A 6,000-nucleotide genomic window follows, 5' to 3' on the forward strand; every position below is an offset into this window, starting at 1 on the left:
CATTGGTTTAACAATAAATCAATTGACCGTACCATACAGTCTGTGTGTTTAAAATAAGGCAAATGGGATATTGGAATTTCATATCTAGAAATATTACCAAGAAGACTTCTAATGTTATTCTTCAACTTTAATGTTATCTTGTTAGGCCTTGTTTATGGCAAGCATTGATAATAAATATCTATGACAGATATTTAGGTAGTTTAGATAATTTGTAGATATAGTTAATTTAACACTCGTAGATAATTTGGGTTGATAAAGCACCTAAATTATTAGGATTGTCTCAAAGCTCTCAAAATGTACTCGTAAAAAAAGGAGAGGAGAGAGATATCTAATAATATATACATGGAAAACACTGGAGGACCAGGTCCCAAATTTGCACAGTAAAATAACAAAGTGCTGGAGTGAAAAATACGGAAGGGAATTGGAACACAGCCATTAAAAGTGCAGGGGTGCCATAGGCACAATTAGAGAACTCTGTATAAACATCAGAGGTCCACAGTTACTTATTATCCTCCAAGCAAGTATAAGAAATATTGCCAGAACAAAAGTGGAGTTCAAGAAAAAATTGGACAGTTTTCTACAGGAAGTGCTGGATTAACCAGGCTATAATGGGCAGCTCCAAGCAACAGCCTGCAGGGCATTGTGAGTAGAAAAACTCCCAGAATCCCATCCAGTTACAATCCAGATATATAGTTCAATTTTGGACACCATACTGTAGAATACATATAAATTCAATGTACAGTATGTACATTCCTCTGTGCAGCCCCCTTTAGCAGGAATAACAATAAATTTGGCAGAACCTCAGCAGAAGGTAGAATTTAGATAACTTGCAAAATTCAAGCTCATCCAATACCCACCTTCCTGGTTTGGGAGAGAGATACCAAATAATATATACCTGGAAGATACTGGAGGGCCAAGTACCAAATCTACACAGTAAAATAACAATGTACTAGAGTGAACGATATAGAAGAAAATGCAGAATAGAACCAGTGAAGAGCAGAGGTGCCATAGGCACAATCAGAGAACACTGTATAAACATCAGAGGTCCACGGTTGTTCAACACCCTCCCAGCGAGCATAAGAAATATTGCCGGAACAACCATGGACATCTTCAAGAGAAAACTAGATTTATTCCTCCAAGGAGTGCCGGACCAACCGGGCTGTGGTGGGTATGTGGGCCTGCGGGCCGCTCTAAGCAACAGCCTAGTGGATCAAACTCACAAGTCAAGCCTGGCCTCGGGCCGGGCTTGGGGAGTAGAAGAACTCCCAGAACCCCATCAAGCAGGTATCAACCAGGGATAGCAAACCCCCACCTGGATAGGACAAACAAGATATCAAGCTCAAACTGGTGAAGGAAATACACTTCACAACAGACAAGCCTCTTGTCTGTATTGAGGAATGTGCCTGCCTCTGAACCAAACCCAGACACTGGCTCAACACAGGACAGATAGTGGTTGCACAAGCTGCTCATCGCCAATTCTCATGGGAAGCAGAACTTCAGGAAATGCCAAATGTGAATACAAATTGAACTGACTAAATTAAACCATGAAAAGTAAATAATGACAATACTGTATTGTAATTATATGCTAATACTGTTTAATTTCAAGTTTAGATGCAATTTAATTTACCATATATTTAGAATATTTAATAGTAACTGGTAATGTATTCAGTTAGTGTAATACAGTACTGTATATATATATTTTTACTTGTTAAATATTGTTTGCTCTAGAATCATGTTGAACAGGTAGTGGCTCAAGGTGTACTTTGAGGGGCTTCTGAGTCTTTGTTAATCCTGTTACAGTACAGTACCTGGCAAAGGCGGTCATGCCAGCTTGTGAACAAAGATATTTTTATATATATTTTTATTTTTTATTAACCATTCTATAAGAGTTTATACTTTAAAATAATAAACAAATAAAAAAATCTGCTGGTATTAAAATGTTTATTGGTCAGTTATTTGTTATTATTGAGGAGATAAAATGTGTTCAATTGTAAAAAATGAATTTATCTTTAAATCACATAATTTAAATCGCATAAGCAAGAAATTAGGCAGCAGAAATCGTCAATTGTTGATTCACAGGGTAATACAGTTATCATATGAAGAGTTAAACAATTGTCTGGGTTTTACATGTATGATGCAAATATGGATATAATAGGTCTATGTGGATGTAAAGGAGTTTACCTTGACCCATGAAAAAAATCCTGCTACCATTTCATGGTACGAAAGCAGTTATCGTCACGAATGTTAGTAGGGTAATACAGTCTGTCATATGACAATTTAAGCAATTATTGTCTGAGTTTTACATGTGTGATGCAAATATGTATATAATAGCTATCTGTGGATGTAAATAAAAAAAGTGATAAAACAACCAGTGAAACATCCGAGGATAAAACAGGAAGTGTTAAAAGTCAAGCACAAGGCATTGACAGGTGCCAGACACAGTGTGAGCCATGATTAGGATTCGAACCTATGGTGTGGGTACAAAATGTTAAATGTAATAAAATTTCTCGTGCTGGGTTCCTTGGCGGTTTCCCATCCTCACCTTGCCCACCTTACCATGATGTTCACGGGTTGTGGGTAATGCCGGGAACTTCAGATCGACCGTGATGCCATCTAATGGTGAAGGATTAGTGCTAATTAGCAGTTGGCTTTAGAGAGCAAGTGGGTACAAAGTTCGTATCAGGGTAGCAAATGCTTGAGAAGTTGCTTTTTATTTTTTGTGCTCTACCTTTTTGGTGGCCTTTCCATTGGTACTGTGGTGATCTAGTATCCCCAGACTCTTCTTCTTGCTTGAGGTGGGGCCAGATTCTGGTCCTGGTCTTCGGTACATGCTTAAGATTTGTTTGAGTCTGGTGTGATACCTAACAGTTGGAAGGTTCCAGGAGGGTAGCTCACAGAGGTGAGAGACCCACCAGAAACAGTTTTCATTACAGGCCATTCAATGCTGGATTTTTTTTAGGTCATTGAGGAACCAAGGGTCCTCTGATATTTCTGAATTATCTTATTGTCTATATTCAACCTCTACTTTTCATTAGAACTATATTGTACATTCAATTGACTCCTATTTCTGTAAAATTTTTGGTGTACGTTGTATACTGTATTTGGAAACGATCTTTCTATATACAGTATATGCTGTATATATATATAGATTTCTTTTTGTATATTGCATGTGATGAAACCTGCATAGCTTTTTCCTGCATTCCAACGAATACTAGTAAATTGTTCCCAGTCCATTGTGTTTTTAAATGAATGTAGATGTGGCATTTTCATATATTTTCTAGGTTAGCAATTTCATTAGTTGTATAGTGAGCTTCCATAATACAGCAATTTTCCAACTTAAAAGATAAAAGCTTTGAATAGTATATTATTGACGTAGTATCTCATATTTGTAAAGTTCTCATTGTCGATCCTGTCATTTTGTTGCAATTGTGATTGGATACTGCTATCCTCTCGGACGTAATTCTTGAGGCATCACTACTCCTAGCTTTGGTATACACTGTTTTATGGTATAATCTGTATGGTCCAATATTCAATTTTGCTTTGAATTTTTTTAGTTTTTCTGTGGAACTTTTTTAATTTTACCTTGTTGAATATCAACAAGGAACTTGTGCTTTGCAGCCCACTGGAAGATATGATTGATACTTGTACTGTACTGTAGTTGATTGATACTTGCACTTGTCATCTGAAGGATATGATGTAAAGCTTTTTCGTATCAATATTAGATATGAGTATTGGAAATAGTAAGATGGCTTGGAGCTTCATGCACAGCACTTGCATTTATGAAAAGCCTGAGAGCTTTCCATCCATCGCAGAGTTTAATAAGAAATCAAACTTTTTATGATGGTAGTTGGATTTCGTCCACCAGGCTATTGCATTTTGTGTTTGGTTTTTCATAAAATTAAAAAGTCCACTGCCTTAGTTTTAACACATTCTATTAGTATTTTTTTGTAAGGGGTGTAGTAACATGACAAAATTGTTAATTGTTTTTGTGAAGTCTTTGTATATTACGTTAGCATTTTACTTATCTTGCAGTGCCTCCGAGATCTTGTTGTAGTCGTGCAGCAGTTGTGAGAAGCAGGATCACCCTGCTGTAAATCCGTGTTGTCCCGAATGGTTCTATGTAGGGCACTTACTACCAGCAGAGTGCAATGAATATATGTAAGTGTCCTTTGTAATGTTTTTCTCGTTTTTTCCCATTGCAAACTTTGACTTCTCGCTTGCATTTCACCCTGTTCTTTACAGACTTTGGGGTATGGTATAAAATGCCTGAATACTCTTTCCATATGCTCTTGATTGAAATGTGTCCTGTTATTTCTGCCTTCTTTGCTAATATTTGAACTCTGGGTTCAGAGCAGTTTGACCTGTGTTGGCTGATTGTTACCTGTTAAATATTCCCTGTGGCTCCTGTGAGGCTCTTGGAGTGGCCTTTCCAGTCACTTAAGTTTTCTTTCTTGCCGAAACCCTGTCTTTTTGCCCCACAAGTCACCCCCTTCCCCTCCATTTTTGTCGGTGGCTTTACTTGTTTCTTTCACCTTAAGACAGTTTCCTCTCTGGTACCATTAGTATGCACCAGAGATCTACTTATTGCCACTCCAGAAATCATTGCTGATATAATGAAGCACTCATTCTGGGTGAGCTCAGTAGCTGTCTTTCTTTGCCTTGGGGATTGGGTGCATCTTTAGGTTAGTGAGTGTGGAGGCTGGCAGGCAGGCTGAACCCATGTGTAAAAAGCTGCCATGTGGCAGGGTTGTTTTAAAAATATATATATTTTTTTTTATTTAAGTCTGATTTATTTCTATTGCATATAAAATGTTTCCATAAAGTAATTCAAGTTGTGGCTTAATTACTTGTTAAATAATATTTTTGGGTATATTTTGATTAAATTGTAAACTACAAATTTTGTTTAATCCTTTGGCAAAATGAAAAAAAATGTAAGTGGAAAAAAAAGAGGGGAAAAAAGTGTGGCTGACTTTGACCATGACGAAGAGAGGAAATCCTGTAATAACATGATGATTCATGAACATTCATGAACGTTCATGGAGCCATTGCCCCACTGTGGTCACCCCAGACCAGGTGTGGGGTGGGAGTTGCTGCAAAGATATTTTTACATATATATCTCAAAATCTCTCTCTTTTCTCTGGGGTTTTGCTGTAATATTAAATAGTGTCATTTGAGAAATTTACTGTATATAATTAAATATGTGGAACATTTGAATACTCATATACATTTGTCACTAATATGGCACCATATTATATTCTTAGAACAATAGAACAAACTGTTGAACCATTTTTTATGTTATTACATTGTACGCATACTTCATATATAACTATCTGCATTTTCATGCACAATTATGAACCACTAAACAGTTCTGGCGGGTAATAATCTTGTAACCAATTATCAGAGGTCAGCCTAGCCCCGCATGTTTTGCTCAGAGTTGTAACTGCATGTATTGAATACATTATATTGGACTGTCAATAATGTTTTTTGTATTACAGAACATGTAGAAAATAGGTATGTTCAGAGATATATTGTCACTAATATACGCACAATATTATATTCCTTGAACAATAAAACATACTGTTTTCCTGTTATTACACAGTATACACATGTTAAATATACGGTAACTACATTTTATACACCATAGTCAAACCAATAAGCAGCTCTGTTGGTTGTGGTAATGTGGTAGTTCAAGCAGAGCATAGTGCCACAAGCTAGTAAATTGTTGCTTCCACCCTGACACAGCAAAATTCCTCCCAATATACTATGCACATTACTAACTATAGCTGCAACACTGCTATTATCATCAGAAGCCTGGTCAATAAAATCTGAATATGAATAATTTTCCCTCAAGTTTATTTGCTAAGGAACATGAGGTCCCATTTCATGTGTAGATGCACTAAACCACAACTGGATGCTGTGGATGTCTGTCTTGTACTGTGAACATCATAACAGTATTGGGTTCACTGATATCTGAACCTTGTACATAGTTTTTATCACAGT

At 36.7% G+C, this 6,000-nt stretch overlaps 1 protein-coding gene across 11 annotated transcripts in view; it reads left to right on the forward strand.

The window, feature by feature from the left end:
* LOC123768924 (FHF complex subunit HOOK-interacting protein 1B) overlaps window positions 1-6,000 on the forward strand; it is a 54,894-nt gene that overhangs the window by 1,191 nt on the left and 47,703 nt on the right. For 5 of the 11 annotated variants that reach the window (XM_069309118.1, XM_069309121.1, XM_069309119.1 and 2 more), the window contains exon 2: window positions 4,033-4,158. The exons of the other annotated variants lie outside the window; for them this stretch is intronic. The gene's annotated coding sequence lies outside the window, so the exon portion shown is untranslated. The remainder of the gene's footprint in view (window positions 1-4,032; window positions 4,159-6,000) is intronic. 11 annotated transcript variants of the gene reach the window in all.

This window comes from Procambarus clarkii, chromosome 64 (genome assembly GCF_040958095.1).
Source record: "Procambarus clarkii isolate CNS0578487 chromosome 64, FALCON_Pclarkii_2.0, whole genome shotgun sequence".
Classification (NCBI taxonomy): domain Eukaryota; kingdom Metazoa; phylum Arthropoda; class Malacostraca; order Decapoda; family Cambaridae; genus Procambarus; species Procambarus clarkii.